Below are 25,584 nucleotides of genomic sequence, written 5' to 3'. Positions count from 1 at the left end.
CGTGTCATAGCGTTTCTCATTTTAAATAGTCATCAGCTCTATTTTTTCAGCTACAGGAAAGAACTTTCTTTAGCAAGATGGTGATATAGTTTTAAAATGATGTTCTTTCCAGCCTGTCAAAAAATATTAAAACATTCTACAGGAGTCTTCAAAGGCACTGTAGAAGTGTGGTTGTCATTTCTGATGATTACTTGTATTTTGGCAGCTCCTTGAAAATCCATCCTCCTATTGGCCTGAGCTCTGGCCTAATACATATCAGAAAACAATTCCTCTACAGCTAAACATTAGCAAGGTAGAGAGGTTTAATTCTGTATTATTCTTGATATTATAGAGACCTATGTCCACATGTCCTGTGTACACATTTATTTTTAAGCATGTTCCATTGACTTCAGTAAGTGCTAAGCACAGTGCTTAAATCTATGCAAATGTCTGCGTGCTGCCCTCAGTATGAATGCTTCTCTGCATTAACACCTACAAGAAATTAACATAAAACAAATATTATAGCTGGAGATTGAAGCAGACAAAAGAATGGGGAAAAATGTAGAATATTGGCCATGACGCACAGGTGATTAAGCAAATGAGGTAAAAATTCTGGTAGACCAGCATATTAATCTCAATATCTAGTTTGTACTGATACGGTGATGCATTGATATGTTGACATATGATGGTCTCTTTAGCATATCAGTACAGCAGCTAGTGGAGTTCAAGGCTCATAGCAGGGTTTAGAAGATGGTTTAAAGGTATTTAATACTAATATTGCATGGAAGATGGTTTAAAGGTATTTAATACTAATATTGCGTGGTGTACCAAATGAAACCATTCTGTGGTAGGCTGGGGTTCAGTGAAGAGAGGTAGGAGACAAAATATGTACATTAGAAGACTATGTAGATAAAGTGGACATGCCCTTTGTGCACGTGTGCACTTTATCACCTTAACCAATTCCAATTTCAATTAATCCAAATCTCTTGATGCCTCTACTCAGCTTTCCTGGGACATCAATGCATTCAGAAATGAAACACTTGTGCCCTACTGGGCATGGCGAAGAGATTATTAATTGAGCTGTATTTCAGTCATATTACTGCTTCATTCCTCTTTGATTTCCTTGCCCATCAGACTCAGAGCTCAGCCATGACCACTAAGAGCAGCAAAGGAATTTTCAGTAATGCTGCACAGACATAAAGAGAGAAATGTTTATCTGAACTCAGCAGGAAAACATTTAGGCACTGGTTTGGAAGCGCATCAGCATGAAGAGGCTTAGAGCAAAGAAAGCTTCCTAGTCAACTATTTTCATCCTCAGAATCACAGTTGCTCTTTTCTGGCAGGTACTGGGACTGATTCCTCTACATGCTCTGAAGGCGCTTGACAGCCCTAAAACAGGAAGGGTGCAATAGCCCGTAGAAAGTCTTCCCAGCCTTTCCAGCTGAACCTGTGTGGCTCTTATTGCTGTGACTTTCAAGGCTTTCAAGTTGACCATCCAGCCAGCTGCCTGTCTTGCGTGCCTTTGAAAATCCTACCATGTTTCCATTTCAATTAATTCCAAAGTTGATTTCCAAAGAAGACAAATGTATTAGCTATAAATACTAAAACAACTGAAATTCCTTCCTTTGTAAATAGTGCCACAGTCATGTAAGGACTGCCTGGTGACAAGCCTGAATCTCACCTTTCCACGGCGTCTTATTTCTTCCAGGGCAGGGAAAGTTGCTGTAGAAGGGACTAGAGGTAATGTTATTTTGGGGATTTGGAACTGGAGAGAAAGATGCAGAAAGGAAAAGCTGCATCAGATGACACAAGTTTACAGAATTACCTGAGTTAATTGGTTAACTGAGTGCCAAGACTGTGATTTCAGTACCTTGGGCTAAGGAGTCTCTCTTAAGAGTCTAGATAAGCAATCTTCTGTCTAGCGAAGTTTAGGAAAGCTATAATAACTGAGGTCCGGGGAAGTCCTCATAGCAGCAAGGTCTGTTAAGTGTCTACAGCTACCTCTTCATAAAAGCACAATTGCTGACAAAGGAAATTGAATCATCCAGTCTTTCTTCTCTTTTAACACAAAAGTGGAAGCTGCACTGTAGTAATGGCAGCGGGATTAATTCTAGGAAGTCTGGCAGTGTTTCTGTAAAAAATAGTTCCTTTTGGAGAATAATGACGAGGAGTTGGCTAGCCTGACCTTGAATTCCTGACTCAGACATGACCAGGGCGAGGACTAGGCTCTATACAAGTCTTCCAAAGCACCAAAAAAGAAGTGAGATTGTAAAGACAGCAAAGTAGATTTGAACTACCAGGAAACCCTGGCTGTTAATGATGTACATCTTTGCCTTTCCTGATAAAGTCTGATGCTTTCCTCACTCTCCCCCTCCAGTGAGATTCCCTAGTGTTTGAATGTTCAGGTTCTTAAAAGTACTGTTTTGATTTTGACACATGTAAGGAAGCAGCTATTGTCAGTGATTATTGAAAATCTCTCTTTTTCTGTGATTAAATAAAGTCAGAAAGCCACATTCAAGCATGGATATTACATAAATATGTGCTGATCTCACTCGCAAGTGTTGGGGAAGAAATTGCATATACCATGGTAGGAGACATGAGAAGCGTTTCATGATCCAGCAGTGATCACTTAACCCATGAGTCAAAGAGATTTAGGATCAGTAACTGAGCCTGAGGGTGTTTTGCAGAACAGTAAATAAAATATGGATCCACTAATATGGATCAGGGGGACATGATTTATTGATGTTTATGATGATTAGAGATTAAAATTAATAATAATGACGATTTGTTAGGTCCTCTAGTCCACTGTTCTTTCTGTTCCCCAGTCTTTTCCAGATCGCAAAGCCAATGTGAAAACAGGAGTTGTCCTCGCAGCTTGTCCTATAGTTTTGGAAAACCTGTTCCTATATGCCTATTAAGAAAAGTAGAGGAGTTGGAATCTTCCTGGTTGGAAACCTGTACTTTACTTGAACCTCCTGGCACTGCAGAACCATTTCCTGTGATTGCAGCAGATAAAATTCCTCACTGGTGGGAATGCAGTGCAATTAGATCAAAGCTTTCCAGACAAATATGAGTCCTAACGCAAAGCGCTTCTGTTGCTGTTATTTTTGCGGGGATCTATTTTTTTGAGGGCTAGCCGCAGGCAGGCCGGACAGCTTCATAGCGGAAGCCAGATTTCCGTCTCAAAAGCAGCAAGCAGCCCGAACTGAACGCGTGACAAGAGTCGATCACCATTTGCATCCGCTGCAATGCCCCACGCAAATTTGGATGATGGCTCGTCGGGTGCCTGGATAGCTAAGCTAACCGACACACGGAGGAGGACTGGATGGCACCGGCGGATTTCCTCCCCATGTGCTGCAGGTCTGGCTCTTGTGCCGCGGTGGAGCAGGCGGTTTCCCCCGCCGAGCACGTAGTTTTTGCTCCGGGAGCGGCTCCGAGGTGGGCTCGGCGCGGGGGATGCCTGCGCCGAAACCGGGGGCCCGGGGTAGGGCTGGCGGGGGCTCGGGGCTGCCCCGCTCCGCCGGCGGCCGCCGGGGGGAGCGCTGCCAGGCTCCTCGGCTGCCCGGCTCCCCGCCTCCCACCGCCGCAGCTCTGAGCGGCCCGGAGCCTCCCGGTGCCTCTTGCGAGCCCTCCCGGGTTGCCTCTCCCTGCCGCCGCGGCGGGGAGGGCACCCCGGCGCAGCCCTCCTCTCTCCATCTCTCCCTTCTTCCCTCCCTCCCTCCCTCCCTCCCTCCGCCGCACACCCCGAGGAAGGGCTTGTTTTCCTGCCCGGATGATGAATTTCTCCGCAAGGTCATCCCTGCCCGCGGCGGCGGCGCGCCCGCAGCTCCCCGGGCGCCGCCGCGGAGGTAAGGGGCAGGGGAGGGAGCTGGGGGGCAGCGGGAGCACGTCCACCCCCCGGCAAGTTCTTACGGAGCCGGTGAGGAGCGGGCTCGGTGCGAGGGCAGGTGCCCGGGGGGCTACGGATTATTATTATTAATAATAAACCCCCGCCCGGCCGGCCCGGGGAGGGAGGGATGCGCGGCGCGGTCGCCACGGCCACGTCCCGCGGTGGCGCAGAGCGGGGGGACCCCCCCGCGGGTAGGGGCAGCCCCCGACCCCACCTTTGGCCCCCCCCGGGGGTCTCCGTGCGAAGGGGAGACCCCCACGGCCCGCTGCTGCCGGGTGGGCTGAAGCGGAGCGCACGCATCGATGTACCCAGGTACCAGGGGCTGGGGGTCCTAACGCCAGGGCTCCCAAAATTTGCTCTCTGGGTGCAGGGCCAAGAGCAGGAGGCCCGCCTGCTGGGTTTCCAAGCTGTTGTGTTGCATCCAAAAAACAGGACGCCTTAAAGACTTGCCTGATGCTGCTCACCCCTTCTAACCAGCTTTAGTTGTGCGGCAAGTTTGCTGGAGACACTTGGAGCAACCTGGCTTGGAGTCGTAAATCCCTAACAGGTGTTTTCTTTTTGCTGCTGAAGTTAGTGGCAAAACTGGATGATCTTACCCATTCCTAGTTTGTGAACGTGTCTGCTGTCCACAGATTAACCTACTTTTTGCACAAGTCTTGGCTTCCTTAACATTTTTTTCCTTCATCCTTCTTTCTGTTTTTCCCAGGAAAAGATAACAGTGCTGCTAGTGGGTTTCAGAGTCATAAGGAATTGTTATGGCCCTGTAGTCTAAGCTCTTGCATAACATGAAACGCAGACTATTCCCCAAAAAGTCCAAGCTCTGGCCCACCAGCCTCTTCACACCATCTTGATCTAATGACCTCAAATGACTGGGAATTTACTGCATTCCGAGATAGTTGGCTCCAATTGTTAATCTCATAGCTAAACGTTGCATCTCACTTCCAATTTGAACTTTTCTGACTTCATCTTCCAGCTACTGGATCTGGTAATGTCTTTTTCTGTCAGATTAAATAGCTATCTAGTTTCAGATAGTCTCTCTGTGCAATTATTTAAGGACAGTAATTAAATAGCCACTTAACGTTGTCTCTGATGAGATAAATAGACTGAGCTCCTTCGGTTTCTCCCAAGAATGTAAATGCTCCAGAGGAAAAAATGGCCTGTCTGCTCTTCTCTGGGCCCCCAAAGTGGCCGCTTGCAAAGCGTGGCCACCGGCACAGCACAGTGGATTCCAGGAAGGCTCCCATTAATGTCACGTGCAGAGATAATAACATCGTGCTCAGTATTCCCCTGTCTATTCACCCAATGCTACGAACTTTTTTTTCCCACGACTGCACGGTGGGAACTTGTGTTCCGTTAGTCGCATGCAGTGATCCCTACATTTCCCTACAATCCGCTGTTTTCTCAGATGTTGGTTGCCAGTCCTGTAAGGGGTATTTAAATTAAGCTTTCCTACATGCATAACTTTGGATCTGCCTTTGTTCTCTTTTTTTTTTTTCCCCCCCACTCCTATAACTTTACTTCCAGGGAGTCTGCTGCTTGGTAATGAGGGTCAAGCTCTGGTATTTCTCCCTCTGCAAGTCAACTGATTTTTTCCTTGGACCTTCATGATAAAACTGTCTTTTTGGTAGCATTTGGTCCATTTGAGCTTTAAGTTATTTGAAGTTTAGTGGGCGAGAAGTTCTACTGGGTAATACAAAAACTGAGAACTGAAAGCACACAGGAGAGTTTCGTAGCTGCTTTCATTCAGCTGTGCTTCTGAGTGTTGGTGGGAGAGAAATTTGCTTTCCTGCATCACAGAGCTGTAAATCCCTTGCTTGGTATGATGCCTAAGCTGATACGTGCATAGTCACTGTGTTGCAAATCTTGAACTTGAATTTTCTGAATTGTATTCACTTTGAAGTGTGCTCAAGCCTGGATTTATAGTTCTCTTCAGAAAGTACAGTGTCTGAGAGGGCCAGAGGCATGTGTTTGTGACAGGGTATTGTCAAGTGCTCTGATAACTTGTAGCAGCCCCAAAGGGGACTGAGATGCTGTGAATGGATATAGCAGTCTGAAGATGCCTGGCATGGGAGATGTTTGCTGAAGTGTTGTGCTTTTGTTTTTTGTGTTTTCTTGGTTTTTTGAGGGTTTTAGGGGGGCTCCTTTGTTAAATCACATCTGCTTAGTAAAGCCAACTATAGCTTGCCTAAAAGCTCAGTGCACACCGAGGCCAGGTGATGTAAGAAAGGTAGAGGTCACACAGTGTTGTACGGGTCTTTTTGTGTGTGCTTGCTGAGAGCAGCATGCAGAGCACTGAGTCGGGCACTTTCCAGCTAATAACGCTTCAAGAATCATTTCCGGTAGCCTCGTGAAGAAATTCTGAGTCTACAAACAAATATAATACCCAAAAAACTCCCGCTGGGTTCAATTGTGGTACTTCTGTGGTACCGAATAGCAGGATATTTGTCCTTTTACAGCAAAGGCATAAAAATGCCCCTTATAGTTTCCCAAGATGTCACACATTCATTGGTGTGGAGCTTGGTGACAATACCATATAAGCCTATGTTTTCAGGGGATTGCAGGTCAGCAGCAAACATTGTTTTAGGTTAGAGGCAACTATATTTTTGCAGACAATGAAGAACAGGCTGTATATAAATAGTAAGGTCAAAAAAAAAAAAAAAGAACAAAAAAAAAGGTCCCATCACAGGGTTAAATATTTTTCCATTCTTTTCCTCCTTTGAGGTGTTTCAGTATGCAAAATTAATGACGTTATCTGAACACATACACCATCCCATGAAGTGAAGTGATTCCTATGACTAACATTTGTTTGCATGAATAAATATGGCAGGGTTTAGCCCTTTGAAGTAATATATTCAGAGTATTAGAAATAAGAAAATGTTCATTCTGATCAGGTAATGACTTCAGTATCAGTACAAGGAACTTTCTTGAAATTCCACAAAGAAATTTTTTTTGTTTTTCTTTTCAAGTCTCTGAAAATATGTCTATACAAAATACTGCAGTAGGTATAAGCAATGATGGATGAGTGAGTTGCCCATAAAAAGTCTAAAAATAATTACTGAGCTAAGATATCAAAGCTGATTGTATACAGTAACCCGGTGAGCCTTAGAACCTTAGTGAATGCTGTTTGCATTAGCGTCAGCATCTTAGAATTTGTTTATTGGGCATTTAATTGTAAATTTCCCCCAAATTACCTGGCAGTTAACTTCATCCATCCATTCAAACTCTGTTTTTCTCTCCCAGAGTTGGCTAAACTCTTTGATTTTTTTTGACATGTACTTTCCCTTCTCAAGGTTGCATCTTCTCTTTAACTTCTTTTGCAACTAGAAGAACATGCATCTCTCTCCATAGTGTGACTGGTCCCAAAAATCATCTCTTTTTGCGTTATGACGATCATGCTGGGTCAGTACAGCACTAAGAACAGTGGCTGTTAGTTAATCCTACAAGCCCAAGCTGGACAGAAGATAGTATTTGTATGAGTCTCAGAGTTACAGTGAAGAGTGTTCAACAAGGAGGGACAAGCTCTAGGTTACAGATAGTTGGATTTCATTAGCAAATGTGGTGGCAGTAGTAAAATTTGTCAAATGGGCCCTACAACCATTAGTGTCACCTTTATTTTTGAACAACATAAACACCATCCATCAAATGCAGTTGAAACTAAGGAGAAGCTGATTATGCTAAGAATGATATCCTGCCTGTGATTTGCTTCTGAAATCTGATGTTGGAGTAAAAGCAAGCTGCTTGCAGCCTTACAGCTACAGACAGAGGAAAAATTTGTAACCTGCATGACTCTTCTTCTAGATGTGCATCATTTTTTAATTTATAAAACCCATATTAAAGACAGAGGTGACATATAGGCTGAATCTGTTGCCATTGTGGATTTAAGAGCAATCCTGGATTTATAGCTGATGTTATTTAATGACATGTAACAATTTCATATCTGATAAAACTTTGATACATCTTGCAGGGTTATAAACAGGTTTCATTTGTGCAAAATAATTTAACTATGCAACTATTTTTGAAGTAAGTGGAACACCATCTTGACTAGGCTTCTGGAAAAATTTAGCTGAAGAACCAAGGCAGAGGCATCAGCCTTTTCCTCAGTCTAGACCTCTGCACATATGTGGATAGAATAACTGGCCAAAAATATGATGATTATGGGGGAATTGTTGGCAATACTTCAATATTATTATGGAAGATTAGAAACGTACCAAAAGTCACCTAGTACTGTTTATGTACTAACCATGCATCCAATCAAATTGGATGCACTGACTGTAAGCTCCTATACTATGTGACAAGATGTCTAAACTGATCCCGTTTTGGGGGATTCATCAGCTCATTTGGGTAAACATCAACTTCTTAAGAGACAGAACAAAGACTGATAATATTTATTCGAAAAAAAAAAAAAGAAAAAAAAAGTTCTGGATACATTCTGAATCAAGTAAAATTACCTTCCAGTAGGAAAAGTTTTTGAGAGCGTATCTGACCACAGTTTGCGTTTGCAAATAGCAAAACCAGAAAAGAGCTACATATATCTTTTATTATATACATGGACTTTGAACTCATTAGCAGTTCTATAGAAACAAAGACTTGTACTGTTTAATTTTTTAATCACGCAACATCAGTCACTTATTAAGGTTGAGTGACTTGTTTCTCGGAGGCAGTGGCTAAGTATTCACATTTGTAAATCATGCACATATGAAAACACAGAGGTGTCAGCATGCTGTTGAGTAAATATGAGAAAAGCACATCACTGACACTTGCAACTCCATGCAGTGTATGGGTGAGAGAGAAAGCAGTGAAGATGGAGACCAAAAAGTAGTGATTAGGAACCAGTATAATAGCATTTTGCCCCCTGCTTTGTCCTTTGCCAGCAGTGGACATGTGTACGTGGGAAAAATAATTAAGTAGAGGGAAGAATGCCAACAATCACAAATATTGCAATGAATTACTCTAGCAGCCTCTGACAGGGTGCTACAGTCTAAGCAATGAGGCAAGTCCACAGAAGACAAACTGTATTCTTTTTTTCCTCTATCTCTAACTCCATGATCCTATGTTACGAAACTTATCAGCAGGGAAGGAAGCTATTACCATAGCCAATATCAAACAGACATACATAAAATATTTTTTTTTTTTTAATGAACCAGGACCAAGAGTCCCTATCTGTTAATATCTATGTTTGTAATTGTCAACAACTTCCATTACTTTTACTGTTCATTTTACTATATTTATGATAAAATAGGGAAATATGGCATTATTTGAGCTTGCCCACTTTCCTCCCTCAGTCCGCTTAGAAGGACAAGAAGGGATTAATCAAGGGGGACACAAACAAACATGATGGTGTTTGTTTGTATCTGTTAGTATCTGTGCATACAGTGCCTAGCACAGTGGAGACCAGCTCTCAGGTGAGACTCCAAGTTTGTATCACTTGGCAAATGATGAAAATTCATTTTCCCAGCTGAGCTATATCGCTGTTTAGCATTGGAGATGGAACTGTTTTCCTGAGGGAGTGGAAAAGAAATTTTTTTAGAAAAGGATCTTTAACTGTGTATTCTGAGCTGAGATGTTTCTCATCACCCTCTTGGGCAACCTTCACAGTCACTACGAGGGAAACAAACAAAAAGGTTATAAAAAAGATATGAAACCCATTGTTAGACAGGAGTCTTAACAGTGGTCTGATGAACTTGTGATCCAGGAAGCTGTAGCATTGCTCAATATAAAATCATTCATATTGTCCATGGACTGATCATAGGTCCTGTCCATTGGACACAGAATTTCCAAAGCCAGGCCAGAGGAGTCCATCAGCACATTGTATGAAAGGGTGAAGAGATGTAAGGAGGGAGGACAGGCTGTAGTGATAGCATTCTGCCAGGCTCTTCATGTACAGATGTCCCCAATTAGCAGTCAGTTTAAAGGTAACATGCACACCTTTAGAAATACCTAGGGGTTTACCTGCTTCCCCTTCTCCTTTTTTTTCTGGATGATTTGTTACCTGCTAGCAGCAGCCTAGCTCAGGTGAACCTGCACTAATATATATGGTTTCTGTGTGTAAAGGGTCTGCCAAGACTGTTGTGTGGAACACATGCGCTGTGATTTGGCAGCCAGTATGTCTGAGCCAAGGAAGCCCAGAGAGCAGTCAGTACTGCAGATTGTGCCTTTAAATGCCATATTGATCCTATTTATAGATTTAACATTTGTATGCCAATGCTGCTTTATAGTTAAATACTGTAAAACAAATACAAAAATATCAAAAGTTGTGTACTGAGTACATACACACACTCATTTGTGTGCATATACATTAATGTATGCACACAAGACGTAGGCAGATCGGTGTTTTCCGAAGGGCTGGTAGTCTGGCAAGACTGGCAAGTAGTTCAGTTAGCTCAGTTAGCTAGGCTACGTATTTGTTAAATTGAAGCATAGAGCAAGACTGAAGTAAACAGTATGAAAGGCTGCTTGAAGAAAAGCCTGAAGTTAGAAGTAACATGTTCTTACTGTCTCAAAACAAAACACTAATATGCATATCACAGGCATATCACTTTGGAAAGGAAGATCTAATTATCTGACCTTTTTTCTGACCCTTTATTTTTTTTTCTGCTAAAAAGTTGTTTCTAGAATCTTGTACCAGGTGTTTCTAGGTGTTTCTCTTGTAAAGTAACCTATGTTTACTTGAATTCTCTCTGTGACACCTGTACCTTTAGATCCTGCTGTAGGATCATTGACACTAATTAATATTGTCAGCTCTTCAAGATCATCATGCAATTGGTGTTTTGTCCTGAAGAAGAGGATATGCTTTTTTTTTTTCTTTTGGAGAAATATTTGTTATTGTGATCAGGATCCCAGATTGCAGTCTAGTGTGTTGAAAGCTTTTTTTTTCCCCAGTGATGCTAATATGCAAAGACCTCAGTTCATAAAAGGGATCTCAAGATAAAGAGATGAAACAAGCAACTTGTGCAAGGTGCTATGCATTTTTTTACTGTTTATGGAAAAAGACAGCAGATTCAAATAGAGTACATGAATGAATAGAGAACACAAATACAGTGCTACATTATGACTAGTCTTAAAAAGTTACTATCAGAAGAAATGGCTTATCTCAGATGATGACAGTGAGCAGTCAGTTAGACTTTTAACGCAAAGCCAGACTGACTGAAACTGATTTTCTACTCTTATGCAGCCATTTTGCCTTCATAAAGAAACTAAAACTTTTTGAAGTCAAAGGACTGGTGCATTACCTCTAGTGGGTTCTTATTTTGCCAGTGTGATCTTAACCCAAAAAACAGCATGTCTGCTAAGTGCTCCTGGAAAGGTACCTCCCCTTCAATAGGGCCCCGGGACTCCAATCACGGAGTATTTCCAAAAGCAGGGTAGAACAGCAGAGTAAATCTGGGATGTCAGTGTAATGGACTAGATAGGAAATCTTCCACTGTAGCAGTGTGCAGCAAAGATGAAGTGGACAAGGGTCCTGTTGCATTTTAGTACTCCTAATTTTCTTAGGCTACCAGAGCTACAAGCCAGCAGTTTTTAGGGTGGCCTTTGTGCACTGAGAATAAACGGGATATCACCAGGTCCCAAGCTCAGAGAATAAGGAGGTACAAAAGTCCTGTAAATCTTCCCAGCTCAGCTCTCCCAGAAATAGTCTGGCTAGTGGGGATTGTCTAGCCCTTAAACTAGAAAGGGTTGAAGGATAATCAGTGCTTGCTGTTTAACTTCTTGATGGAACTAAAGAGCCCTTATTGTTAATGTCACTCTCCTTTCTCTGAAGCATCAGTTCCATGAAAGACTTCACAGTTGATAGGCTTAGCTTTAGAGATGAGTCATTAGGGAAATGATACAACATAAGAAGCATGCTGGGTGGCATTGGAAGGGGTAGAAGTAATTTGATAAAACATTTTTCAGAAAGAAGAGCTGTACGGAAGCAAGCTGACAGAATTATTCCACCCTGAAAGTCTGGTATTTCAAAACAAGATCTGAAAGTTCTCTAACACTGCAGTACACCACGACATCTCCATACTTATTTAAAAGAAAATGTTAGTCCTCCCCTTGAGGTTAATAATTAGGTAGTATCTGTTAAAAGCCAGTGAGCAGGCTATAAATATCTGCATAAGTTTATGAGAACCCAGATTTCTGCTCAAGCTGAGCAACAGCTTTACAAGATCCTCTGTTTCAATACTCTCTAAAATATCTTCCTATCTTCCATCCAATCCACAGGGACAGGTATTCCAATTCTAAATGTAACTGTGATAACATTAGACAATTCTTGGTTAGAGCACCAAAGACATTTTCACAGAAAGGGTAAGTGATATTTCTGAGGATCACCCCAGTCAGTGGTGTGGCAGGAGGAAGTGACCAAGCTTTCAGGCCCCTGCTTGCCTTCCTGTTCTTCATATGGTCCTGCTTATGCGAGAAGCATTAGGGCTATGAATTGCAAATGCATGTTCACCTATGTCTGCCGAGGGCTGAACTGAGTTGGAAGACCCATACCTTCATAGGGTGACTTCTGGTTAGGGCTGTGCAGAATTGGTGCTGTTTATTTCATGCCTAAGAACATAAGATTCATAAAGCTGAATTCAGCTTATAGTCTTGGCCAATGATGCTAGAAATGCATAAGGATGTGCAAAATATGACAGAGGAATAAAACCTGTTTCTTCGTTTCCTGAGAAGTCAGACGAACTCCATCAGGAGAAGCAGAGGAAAGTTCGAACAAACGAGGATTACAGGATATACTTCATTAATTTATCTGCTTGTGCTTTTTGACACTCAGGAATGAATCCAGCCTTCATTTTTTATTTAAGGCCTGATTAGCTTCATGCCTAAGAAATGGAAAGAACAAGCAGCTTCCTTCTGTCTGCATCAGACATACAAACTAACACAGAGGTGGTCCTCACTTTGTTGAGGAGAGGGGCCTTTACCTCCTGACTGAGTTCAGTGTATACACTAACTTCAGGGGAACAATTCAAACCTCGAGTCATGGGGCCACTTTATACTATTGGTGGAGCAATAAAATCAGCCCACTATAATCCTATCATAAGGCCTAGAAGCCTTCCCTGGGAAATATTCCCGTATTAAATGGTGTACTTCGAAAGTTGCTTCCAGCTAGACCATGCTGGGCCGTTATCATAGAAATATGTGCAGTTGATACTGGGAAATAGCAGAACAATATTTATCCAATTCAAAAGATACTCTTATTATGAAGGGCCTCAGGGGAATGCTGCTTGGGAAATGTATTTTTATAATAAAATGACCTATTTTAGAATTACAGTTTTCCATGCTGGAGGAGGCAGGAAGGTGGCAGAAGGCCTGCCAAAGAGCTGGACAATAAGCACACTCACGCTTGCTCCCTAACAAGAAGATAAGTGGACTGAATGTATTAATAATATAGCACGTGGGGGGGGGAGTTAGGTAGGTTCCTGCATACAGTGTATTTGTAGCTGTCTGTTACACTGAAAGCAATGTGCCTTCATGTGAGCAGACATTCCTATCAGCAGCCAACCCAAACAGGCAGATGATAGGGAGAGAGCCCACACAATTATCTGTTTGAACCACTCCTCAAAAAGATGTAGGAGAAGAAAAAAAAAAGAAAAAAAAAAAAAGGACAAAGCTAATAACAGTTTTGGTAAGTAGCTAACTAGAAAGAAAGTTTCTATTCCATTCAGTTTCTGATATGATGATCCCTGATAGTGAGCTGTGTAACAAGCATTATTTGCTGTTACTCACCACTTCCATCTGTGCTAATGCTCCAAGACAACACACATGTTGTTGCTTCCCCAGTAACGCAGCCTGAATCCTACCTACTCACCTTCAGTTTGTCTCATATTTTGTCTGATTAAACCTTTCAACTTTTTCAAAGTGCTATATAATCTAACTTCAGCAATCAAATTAGTCTTTAACCATCACATGAGTTAAACTAGTCATCAAAGACACACGTGTTACAGTAAAAATCAGATTAGTCAGTAGCTAACACGCTGCTCAGAAAAACAAACAAACAAAAAACACCTGAATTAGATGGGTGAAATGTGACCCTAGTAAAAGTCTGTAATTTCATTGATGCAAACCCCATCAATGGAGCTGCTGAAGTCTATCTGAGGCATAAATATGGCCTTTTATTAGCAGTATCCAACCAGAGAGATTAAATAGATGTGATTTTTTTTTCCAAATGCCATAGCTGTCATTCTGACATGAAAGCAAACAACAACATCCTTTCAATCATCCAGTATGTAGGCAGCTGATTCAGAATGAAATTAGGGCAGATGAGTTAAAGATGAATGAGCAGAATATTTAGTTTTGGTACTTCATTCAGCCAGAAGAATGTCCTTTCAAATTCTTGTCCTCTACAGTCCTTAGGGATGGTCCTGAAGTGCTCCTGGCCTGTACAGAGCAATGTTGCCATCCCAAAGAGCAGATAATGATGGTAATGAAGTCCCAAAAGAATTCTAAAATGCACAGAAAGAAAACTTACAGAGAAAAAGACACTGAAGGTGTCCTGTGATGACCTTCCCAGTTCTGTGTCTGGTTGCAGAAAGGGGTTTTCCAATCACTTTTCTGCAGTTTTCCTTGATCCTTTTGTGACATGGTTTATGATTCAACTTGTACACGTATCTTGAACGAAGGCAAGAGTGCAAAGGTATCTGTTTTCTATCAGATTGTATTGTGGCTCTTGCTAAGCTTTTTAACAATAGCAAAAAAAGAAAATGGAATAAATACCTATCAGAGACTTAGAAAGACAGGAATGTTTATGACATTCAAGTTGAGTGTGCAACGTGGGGTAGTAAGAAGTGTGACTATAGTCACCTTCACAAATATTTAAACAGTGTTAAAACTGTCTTTCAAAAGGATGATTTAAATGATGTTTTGCACCATGATATAAGCATACATTTTTTTGTGAACAGTTTCCTGGCCTTGAGCTATATGAGGCTGAGAAATGGTCTGGCAAGGAGCACACAGCAAGTGACAGATGGGCAGTCAGTGCTGGAAGACCATTCAAACCTAGGTTGAGGACACAGAGGGACAGCAAAATTCTCTATCACATGAATCAACCAACTTTCTCTTGCATATCTTCCTTTTGTAAGTAAGCGGATCTCACCTTTACCTCTTACCATCTACTGCCTTCTTACCAGGCCAGAATTCACTATGCAGTTCTAGTGATAAGCCTGTGTAACGAGTGGAATAAAGTCATTGAGTCCATGTGGGAGAAGGCTAGCATTCCCAGAATCAGCATTTCTAGACTAGCTTCATTTTCCAGTTTTGTGGGAGAAACTTTAGGGTGAGGCACACTAACCTTGAAATAATTAACAGTTGAGCAACTTGATGTAGTTGCTGCCCAGGGAAAAGATCAAGGGGCTAGCAAGTTTCCAGCCTTTCCCTGAAATCCAAGGGCAAAGTCCACACGTATTAGGGGGAAAAATAATAAAAATAAAAATTAAAAAAAAAAAAAAAGGTTTCTGTCCTCCTGGGAGAGGAAAAGGGTGAAAGGTTTGAAGTAGTGATGTGGGATTTTCCAGCCCATCTGCAGGGCTAGCTGAACATCTGTCTCTCTCTAACCACCTCCCACAGCAGCCTGCATTTGAAAAGACATTTTTTTTTTTTTTCCTCCTGTTGACTTGTAATAGTATGAACCCAACAGTTTTCCGGTGGCTGTCCAGGCCTGTGATTTGTGGCTGTTAATAAATGAATAGATTAAGGGCCAGAGTGAACAGCGCTGAGGTAGTGAGGATCAAGCTGTAGTAATGATCTGGATAGTGCTGAGCAGGTCTGGAGGTGAAGGCATATGGCAGACTCCTCACCTTAGTGACAGCTGAGTTTCTTGGTCAAGGCCTAAGTTTTAAATAATACAGTTATACAAGGAAAACCTAATGAATCTCTTAGTTTCCTAGCTCTGTAGTCTGGACTTGCCTGATCTTATACCTCTGACACTATTTGCCTCTCTGCTCACATACTTGCTCCATTTTCTTTGGTCTGCTTTGTGTATCCCTGCTCTTGCACACAGACTATGGGTTTATAGGAAAAGGCATTCAGAACAAATTGTCTGCCTTGCTCTGGGGAAAAGAAGCAGCTTACCTTTAAGAAGAAAAAAGACAATCAAGTAGAGTCACTTGTTGAGTATCTCACCACCTGCTGCCCTGTTCACATTGGACGTCATCCTCTCCATGGTCAAACATTCATGCTCCGTTTGATCCTATGGTCATCCTAAATTTTCTGAAGAGCAGGGACCTTAAGAGAGTCTTTTTCAGAAGTGCTTACCTCCTAGTATGAACACATACAGATCTGCAGTTGTTTGCAAGTACATTTCTTGGACGGATAACCTTCCTAGGGCTTGTCCATCTTTAAGGTGGCATTTGTTAGGTTTTTGTTGTTGTTTTTGTGTGTGTGTGTTTTTGCAAATGCTGGCAACAGCAAATTCTGTACACTTTTTTTGTTTTCATAGTTTGTGCTTGAGCAAAGGTATCAGACTGCTTCACCTCTGTATGGATTCAAGACTTGCTCTACGGTGGTAATCCAGCAAGGGGATGCCCCTTTTCATATTTTTGATAGTCTTTCAAAAGTGGATCTCTAAAGCCAGATTCCTAAGCTATGATTTCAAAGAGTTTTTAGGAGTAGGTGAAGAGATGTGGAAGAAAGTTCTTCTGTTGTTAAATCATTGGCATTAGACACTGACTATATATCATAATTTTCTCCATGATCTTCATCTGCATTAGCTTCTAAAGAAGAAATTGAAAAAGTTTCAATTCCTCCTCTTTGCCTGTATGTATCTCTATCCCCATATATAGCATCCAGTAAAATGGCAGAATATTTTCTGGGATTTCCTACATAAGAACAAGAACAAAAGGAACTAAAAGGAATTCAAAAATATCGAGCAGTTTTGACTCCTGCTGGCTTTACTGGTATTTCTGGCTATTCAGCAGTTTTGAGAATCAGACTTATTTGATTTCAGAGGCTAGCTTCAATCATCCTGTTTATGCAGGACGCCTGTCATTACATTAGCATATATCAAATTTTATTTTTATATGTATGTCTGCCTGCAATCATATATGTGTGCATAGTTTGTGGTAATAAAGAAAATCTGTCCATAAATAGGATGTCAGAGAAAATAAGTTGTGGTAGGAAGCCTACTGTGCATCCACAGCTGGTGAAGTATCCAGCACTTATCTTCAAGAAGATCCCATGTGGAAATAAATCATCTTGCCTGGATTTTCATACTGTCTGAAGGGTTGCTGTGTGTTTTCTCATTCCCTCAAGTAGTCATCTGTGCATCAGGCATCTACATTCAATGCAAGTCCGGTGATCAAGCTCTAAGCTGTGAATGATTGGTTTTCACGTCTTCCAGCTGACTTGGAAACAAGGACAAAGCTGTCACAGAGCCCTGCTCGCTCACAGCTGCCCTGGCAAGGTACAGCCTGACCTCCACTCACTTCAAAGATTTGCAGGTTAAACATGCTGGAAGTCTGAGCAAGGGCAGCTGAAACTGTTCCAAAAGAGGAATTTGTTCCTCCAAAGAGGAATGCAGACCAACGTGAGGAGTAGGGTGTTAGGTAATAAATTCAATAATTGCGCTGTAACATCTCAACTTTTTTTTTTTCTCTATCAGTTCTTGGAGTGAACAGTTATTTTACTGTGAAGCAGCAGTGTGTAGGATGAGATGGTACATGCAGGCGTAGCTGCATGGTGAGTGCCAGTCACGCTGCCCAGGACGTAGCCTTGGCTAGGTGGTTGAGGCAGCCAATTTCAGTAAACCTGAGACTTTGCTAAACCCAGACATCATATATCTTGTTTGAGCCATTGTTTCAATTAGTGCTAATTAGAGTAATTAAGTAATTTTGCTACCACCCTCAGGGGTAGTAATTCAAATCAAAGCTGATGTCCTTCACTAGTCCTCCCCTCATGGTGTGGGTTGCTTCACTCACGTGATAAACGTAAGGCTAAATATCCCTGACTCGAGTCCAGCAGAAATGAGAAATCCAGAAGAAACTCTAGGTCTGGAAAATCCTAACCCATGAGAGGAGTGGGGATGTTGCAACAGCTGGTGTAGGTCAGCATGGCCCTGTAGAGGGCTAGGGCGCTGTGCCATGTCGCAACAGGCAGAATTTTGGCTTGTGTATGGCTCCAGTAATTGACTCTTGATATTATTATTAGCTTTGAAAGGAATTATGAAGTAAGACATGCTGGGTCTCTGTTTCCAGTGCAGTTAAATTGGAAATACTGTAAAATAGCTGAGAAAAGAGTTTTATTGAACTAGTTTCCAGATTTTGCTTTGCTATCTCTTTAATATTTGCTCTCTTAAGGAAGTATGTCTGGTTTTAGTTTGGTTCTGACACAGATGAGGTTTCCTGAGTCTCAGACACTAAATAAGAATTTGTCTTACAAGTTTTGTGATTTCTGAGAATTTGGAAGAAGAAAATGAAATTATTCTTAAGGCCATGAAAATCCACATTTAAAGCAGTGGAAAAAGCTGTAGGCAAGTGGGTTCCTTAGCCACCCTTGGTGGGGCTGGAAGAATAGAATCGCATCGAATCTAAGGATATAAATATATCTTTTGAATAATCCATTGTTAGGGGACAAATCTAATAGGAGAAAGGAGGATGGTTCCTGAAATTGTGAAGTATGAGAGATTTTTACGCACCTGTGTTGGCTGCAAGAGCAATTCTGAAAAGCTATTACCATCAGACACCTGTGGGATAGACTACATATAACAAGCTATTCCCAAAATAGGCCATTGTACAGCACAGCTGTTGGTGCTTTGCTTTGCTGCAAAAAGGCTGGGGTGTTGACTTTGTGAATGAGCTGGCTTCTTAACCCACGGAAATAACTACGGTTTCTTTGTTCAAGCACATCCACATGATAGATGAAGAAGACTTAAGAACTTCTTTGTCTTGAAGAGCTCTCTGGTCATACAGTGAATTTCAGGACCCAAAGTTAGTGAGGCTGGGGTCTATTTTTACCAATACAGAGTTGGTATTTGTACCAAACCACCTTTTTTTCAAGGTAAGAGCCAGAACAACATCTTCCCCTCAATTTTACCTGATCAGATATGCCACGGTGGTAGTCACTGTAATCTGGGAGGTTTTCTTAGATGTGTCTTTTAACACCATCTGTCAGCTCTGGGTAGAGATGGAAGAAAACGTGGTGTGAGTTATAGGTGTAAGGTTTCCCAACAGGTTCTTATCTAGTATTTGCCTTCATTAGGGTTAGGTGGTTGGAAGCCCTTATAGATGCACCATTGTGTATGCTGTTAAGCTGTTCTGTCTTTTTTTTTGATATAAAGAACAATGACAAACGTTATTTTCCCAGGCATCGCAAGGTGCCATTTAACATGTGTCATCCCATCCTTGGTTGGTTGGCTTCCTACCCTCCCCATGTCTCACATGCAGTCAGTTACAATAATAGTAATGAATAATAATAATAACAACGAATAATAATAATAATGAATGAGGCTATCTCGTGCTTGTCTCTGGTTTGGTCCAATTCCAGCAGGGTCAAAGTTCAAAATAAAGTGTATAGCCTCAGGTAAAGAAAAAGAAAGGAGTTTGAGACTAAGACAGCAGTTTTCCTGTAACAGGAAGACAAGAGTTTTCCTGTAACAGCCTGACTTACAGTCATACTGTAAGCTCTTGTGACTGGGGTGAGCAGGTTGGAGTCCTTGACTGAATGTACAGGTTTGTGTCACTGCCCTCAAAGAAGCATTTACTAGTGTTATATACACACCAGTGGATTGCTCCGATTTTATCTCTGAACACCGACGGCTTCCAGCCTGCCACCGTTTGGCTTCCTGCAGAGCCTCAGCACATCAGACAAAAAGTGGTTGTAGCACACTCTGCTTCCTCTTGTGTTTCTTGAGAAGGTGTTTAGCAGGAAGCAGTTTACCAAGGAGGTTGTTTTGTCCCTTTTACCTTGCTTATTGTCAATGGCAGTCAGCAGCGTGGCAGAGAGAGAACTTGAAGAAACAGGAAGCAAGTGCTGAGGTGGAGGCAGGAAGAAGGGAAGATATTTTTAACTTTTTAAAAGAGCCACAGTGACAGTCGTTTCAGCTGCCAGCCTCTTTATTCACATTGGTTGTGTTTCTTAAAGCCAGGAGGCAAGAGTACACATGGTGAGATCATCATCGTGCCTTTCTTAGGTTAATCACATGCCACAGCAAATTTTTGTTACTGTAATGAATGGTTACACTCTGCATCCTTCTTCTCTAATTACATGCCGCTTGGAGTAGTTCTTTTCCATTAGGACAATACTTGTAAGTATTGGGATATGGATACATCCTTTGCTGGGTGCCTGTTATGTAGAGATCTATTCTCTTTTCTAATATTGAGCCCAGTGTCTTCATTAAAATAAGATGATATATGAGGAGAGCATAATTTCTCAGGAGTTAAAAAGTTGTAGTTGGCTCTTACTTTGCATAAAAAAACATTCCTCCTCCTGTAGGCTCACTGAGGCAAAATTTCCTTCCCTGATAGGTTGGTGAAGTAACAATGCTGCCACAACACACTTCTCTGAGCACCAATACGTATGGTTCGTCAGCATCAAGTCAGGCCTAATTAATGGGAGTGCTACCACCACTACTAGGGCTGCTTCTGCCACACGAATGGTGTTTGCATGCAGTGTGCTGGGGGAATGATCTTATGGGAAAGGTTGTGATGAAACTGTGGAAATTTGCATTCAAGGAACTGAAAACATGTCAGGTAACATCCTTTGTCCCATAGAGCCACCCTGTCCAAGTCAGGCCTACTTAGCAGCAGCTAGGTTTTCTTAGCTGCACAAAATGTGGGTTTGGTTTTGGTCCAGCTCACAGTAGACATATGTCCGTGTAAACTGCACCATCACAGCTGTCACTAGCTGACTGGGACTCTTAGCAGAGAAAGCAAGAATTGTATGGGCACTAAGCCAGCACTATGCTTTCATCTCTGAAGATGATTTTTCTGCTTTAAAATGAAGTCACGTTGGCATTATTGTGTAGGAAAAGGATATTTGTCGTTAGCTATTGTTAAACTGCTCTCTCAAAAAACATTGCTTTTGTTTGTCAACGGTCGATGTTCAAAGGCATTCAGTTGTATGAAATGCATTAATGAGGGGTTAGGTTTCACTGTAGTTTTACCAGGCAGAAAAAGATAGCAGGATATGTAAGGACTGAAATTCCCCCTTGTATGACGGGCAGTGTTCTTGCTTTCCACATCAAAGGTGGAAGTGGTGCTTGGAGGGTTCATACAACCCTCCTGGTAACCTTCAAACACCGCTGTCTTGTTATTCAATAATAAGCTGAAGAAACCTAATGTGACATGAGCTATGTGAAATGGAGTCACCTACCTGATGTGGACAGCAGACTTCTGGTTTCCTTCCACATGTGTGTGCGTCAGGAGCGTGCAGGCACACGTTCCCCTTGAAATAAGGCTTACCCTTGAAGTCAGGCAGCAACTTCCTTAAAAGTCACCTCCAGCATCAGGCACTGAAACTTTAAAAATGCTCTGATAAATAATGAGGTTAAACATAACAACATGCCATTAAAAAAAATAACAACAACAACAACAAAAGCATATAGCCCTGTGGCTTTTGTCAACACGTCGTGTCCCCTCTTGAGTGACCCAGGTTATGAGCTGGGATCACAGCCATGCCTTATGTAACTGTTAGAGCTGGCTGCCAGCTAGGGTCGCTGCTGTTTGGTTTGGCTGTTTTCACAGAGCCATTTCTCCTTCCTTTTCACCTTGGAGGAGAAAGGCTGCCAGGCTCTTGGCGGTACTCTGTAGCGAGACTGTTTTTCATCGGGGGAATTTTATGTCAGGGTATATACAGGGGGTACGGAGGCAGGACAGGCAGTGGGGCAGAGAGGGGACGGGGTGGAGGGGGAGGAGGACAGGGGGTGGCACTTGTGGAAGATGAGCTCAGGATGGGACAGAAGAGGACTACTTTCCTGGAAAGGCAGCTGGCACCCAGCCCTCCTGCTGGTCCGTCCTGCTGGACTCACCCTTTGTGGGGCTGTTTTGGGAGTTCCTGGAGGCCTGTGATAGTGTGAGTGGCGCAGCCTCCCCAAGAAAAGGCTTTTAATCCATGAGAAGGAGGCGGACTTTGAAGGACTCAAAACTTCAAGAGCCACAGAAGACACCAAAATCCTTAATTTAAATCAGGACATTCAAAATCCTTTCCAAGTGCTGATTCCCAGTACACTACTCAAGGCTGTATTTTTTAATATTTATAAATATTGTTTTGAACTGAAGTGTTTGAATGCAAAGCAACCCTTTCCTTCTGAAAACTTGACAGAGTTCTGCAAAATTGTGGTGTCCCCATAAATCTGTAGCCACTTCGGCGTTATTCCCATGAAAACAAGCTGTTCTCTCGGCACCACCGTGGTGTGTACCAGCCTTTGGCTGTGGCTGGAGAAAGGTGGCTGGAGAAAGTGTCCTCTTCAGAGCAGCCAGCCCAGCCTTGCAGTTCAGTGCTGGGGTGCCTTTGAGGGAAGGTCACTGTAGCTGTATCAGGGTAAAGAAACCTAAACTTGCATCTCTTCCAATACGATTTTTGACTGACCGAGATTACAAGCAAAGTGAAAACAGGAGTGAAGTCTGAGCAAGTTTACAGTACCATATTCTCTGACAATTTGGAGGTCATGCTAAGGCTGCTGTGACTGATGCTTGCTTCTAAACTAGGATAAACACTGCAGAATTAAAATTATAGATGGGCAATCCTTTGTACTCACTGCTAAGTACTAGAGAGTACTTAAGAGAAGTCCAGTCTCCATTAGCCTCTTCTGCAGCCATCTGGACACAGCACTTTCTGGACCACCAGGAGTTCAGCAAGAGTTTAGAGAGTACAGGGACAAACAACAAAATCTGGCAATGGTATCTGCATGCTGCAGTGAAAAAATATTTTATTTTAAATGAAGAAAGATGCAAAGCAGTCTGCCTTGCTTTGGGCTAGGTCTAGAGACCACCACTCCATCTGGTGGGACTCACTTAACCCGTGTCCTCGTTTGTAGGTTGTGGGCAACAGGTTAAGCTGGGCTTTGCTCTTCTGAAGCAGAGCTCCCATGCTCCACACTGTGCAAAGTTAAAGCCAACACCTGGCCCGGAGATGCAAGATGAGAGGAGTCAACAACCAGAAAAATGTATTTCTTTAGTGTGTATAAAGTCTCCCTTGGCTAAACTTCTAGTGGCTGTTGGGCTGATTGGCAGCCATCTCTTTCCGGAAAAAAAATAAAAAATAAAAAAAATGGCAGTGGTATTTAACCACATCCTCACCTTAATTTTTCACCTAGTTTTCCTGTGTTTATTACCATCACAAAGCAAGCACAAGCAGAGCCTGATGCTTTTCTTCAGTACTTTCTCTGTCTTTTCTTTGGATTCATATCCCATTTTTCCTCTGTTTTTTCCACTTTTCATCATAGTGTCTTGGCACCTGTGCTGCCAGACCCACTAGGTGCTGCAGGTGCTCATACCTTGTGCCCAGGAGGAAGAGTGCTTGAGGCTTTGTGAAGAGGCCAGTCTGCTCTGGGAGAGCCCTGGCAGGAGCTGTTTTTTCCCCGGGGCTGTTCATGTGGTTTTGTTGGTAATGTTGAGGTTTAATAAACAAATGTGCATTAATTTCCAATAGTGATTAAAGTGTGTCATTCGGTTTAGAAATTCCTTACCCTCCTGATTGTCAGGAACTGGGTGAGCAGAAGAAGATCAGGGTATGTTTGTGTGTCAGGACTTGAGTCTGGCCAGAGCTTTCAAGTGGTTGTGGAGTTTTTCTAAAGCAAACTTCCCTGCCCCCAACAAGATTGAGACTGAAAACCTTTCAGAATAAAACCCCAGGCACTTAGAATTAGGAACTCGTGAATTAGAAATGTAATTTTTAATATGGAGAAAAAGAAAAATAAATAGGCAAAATAAGAGTCTGTGCAGCCAGACCAAAGGCTTCTGAGTTGCAAGAGGCCCTTCCTTATCCTCTCTGGTCCCTGGGACATCCTTCCTGTTGCACTTGGTGCCCGGCTGGATGCTCCCTGTGGGGCATCTGAAGGGGCTTCCATGTCTAGCTCCTTCTCAGCTTTTTCCATCATTTGCTCCATGGCCCGCCAGGCTGAGCTGTCTTCCCTCCTTCTAGAGGTGTGCAACTTAGCAGTCAGCCTTTTAGGGGAACAGAATAGCGAATGTGCAAATGTGATACATGCCACTATCACATCTTGCCCAGTTTCTGTCCTCAAGGCAGATGTAATAGAGACAAACAAAGCTCTGAGCTGGCTTGGTGTGACCTTCATACAACAGCAAGCGCAACAGAGAATAAATAGCCTTGTGCTGGGTGTGACACACTTGTGGTGGTGGTGGGAGTGCGATAATCTTTCCACAAATGAGGTCACAGAAAGAGTGATGCTCTTGCACCACCTGCAATACCAGATGTTGTCCCCAGCTGCAGAAAGGGAAGTGGGACTTCAGTTCTTACTTTCTGACCATTTGCCTTTGTGTTTTGGACAAAAGACTGCAAAATGGGAGTTATGCACCCTCTCCTTGAAATCCCAACCCTACCTTTTTTGGGAACCACATGTACACAAGGTGTCTGTGTGCATCCCCTCTTGCATCTCCATGTAAGGTCCTGTCTCCTTTCAGCATCCCAAAGCACGCTGAGAGATGGAAGCTTGTTATATCTTGTATCTTACCTCTTTGGGCCATCTCTTCTGTATTTTAATGAATATTAAAAGGCAATTTTATCTTTTACAGATAATTAGGAGGAAATAACCCATTAAGCAAATTTTTCATGAATGGAATAGCTAAGACCCTTTGACACTAAAATGAAAAAGCCACAACGTTTTACAGAGAACAGAATAAAGAGCTAGAAAAAATGGAAAAAAAAAAAAGAAATAAAAATGCAAAATTGGAAGGATGCATGTGCCTGTGTATATATAAAATTTAAAGAAATGTGCTTCGTGATCTATCTATTCAGTGGTCTAATATGAGTCAGAGTGTTCCATTTGTTTTTTTTCTCAGATTAGGAGACAAGAAGGGAGGCTGAATTCCCACTTTAGCAGGTGTTCATCTGCAGCATTAACCTGTGCAGTTCTACGATGATTTTCATAATAATTTGAGAAACCATAGGACAAGATTAGAAATTTTAAGAATAAATATTTAGTTCTTTCGTTTATGGAGACAAGGCCAAACAAAGGGCTCAAAGAATGTAGGTCTCAATGACTGGAAAGCTGATGAGAATCTAGATTAGGGAGTGGGCACTTGATTTGTTTGGGAGCTGGATTTTATTTGTTTTTCATTATTTATCTCTAAACTATTTTTAAAATTAAGGGTAGTTGGAGATGCTGGTAGTCTTTTGTGCGCTTTTGCAGATTTTCACAATTTTTCCAGAGGAAATGGTAGTCAGAATCTTATGCTGGAATTTCCTAGAAATTTCTTTTTTGATTGTTTTTGTTTGTTTTTTGTTTGTTTGTTTGTTTGTTTGTTTTTGGAGGGGGGTTGGTTGGTTTGTTTTCTGTTTTTGTTTGTTTGTTTGTTTTTGTTTTTAGTAAAATGCAGACATTCTGGTTTTGTTGACGTTCCAGTAAGCAGTGAGAGGGAAATTTGTAATACTGTTCTATTGGGGAAGGTGTTACCAAAATAAATAGGAGTTTCTTCTCATTGTAGCTTGAGGTTAATAACATTAAGTTGCCTGGAAACTTCTTAGGGTTTTTCGTTTTCTCGCTTATGTGTTTCTCTTTAAGCACATAAAGAAAACATGCTCAGTGACACAAGTGTGTGAAGGTCTGCTGGCCATGCAGGGAC

The 25,584-nt window shown here is 42.1% G+C and overlaps 1 protein-coding gene across 3 annotated transcripts in view; it reads left to right on the top strand.

The window, feature by feature from the left end:
- The first annotated feature begins 2,819 nt into the window (after nucleotides 1–2,819).
- Nucleotides 2,820–25,584, top strand: part of GPRIN3 (GPRIN family member 3) — a 34,927-nt gene continuing 12,162 nt past the window's right edge. Inside the window, exon 1 of one of the 3 annotated variants that reach the window (XM_048052139.2) lies at nucleotides 2,820–3,339. The gene's annotated coding sequence lies outside the window, so the exon portion shown is untranslated. Of the gene's footprint in view, nucleotides 3,340–3,388; nucleotides 3,828–3,866; nucleotides 4,181–25,584 lie in introns of those variants that run through there. The other 2 variants (XM_048052140.2, XM_048052141.2) reach the window with 2 other exon arrangements.

The sequence above is a fragment of the Anser cygnoides genome, chromosome 4 (assembly GCF_040182565.1).
Source record: "Anser cygnoides isolate HZ-2024a breed goose chromosome 4, Taihu_goose_T2T_genome, whole genome shotgun sequence".
Lineage (NCBI taxonomy): Eukaryota > Metazoa > Chordata > Aves > Anseriformes > Anatidae > Anser > Anser cygnoides.
This window is presented reverse-complemented; position numbering and strand designations above follow the sequence as displayed.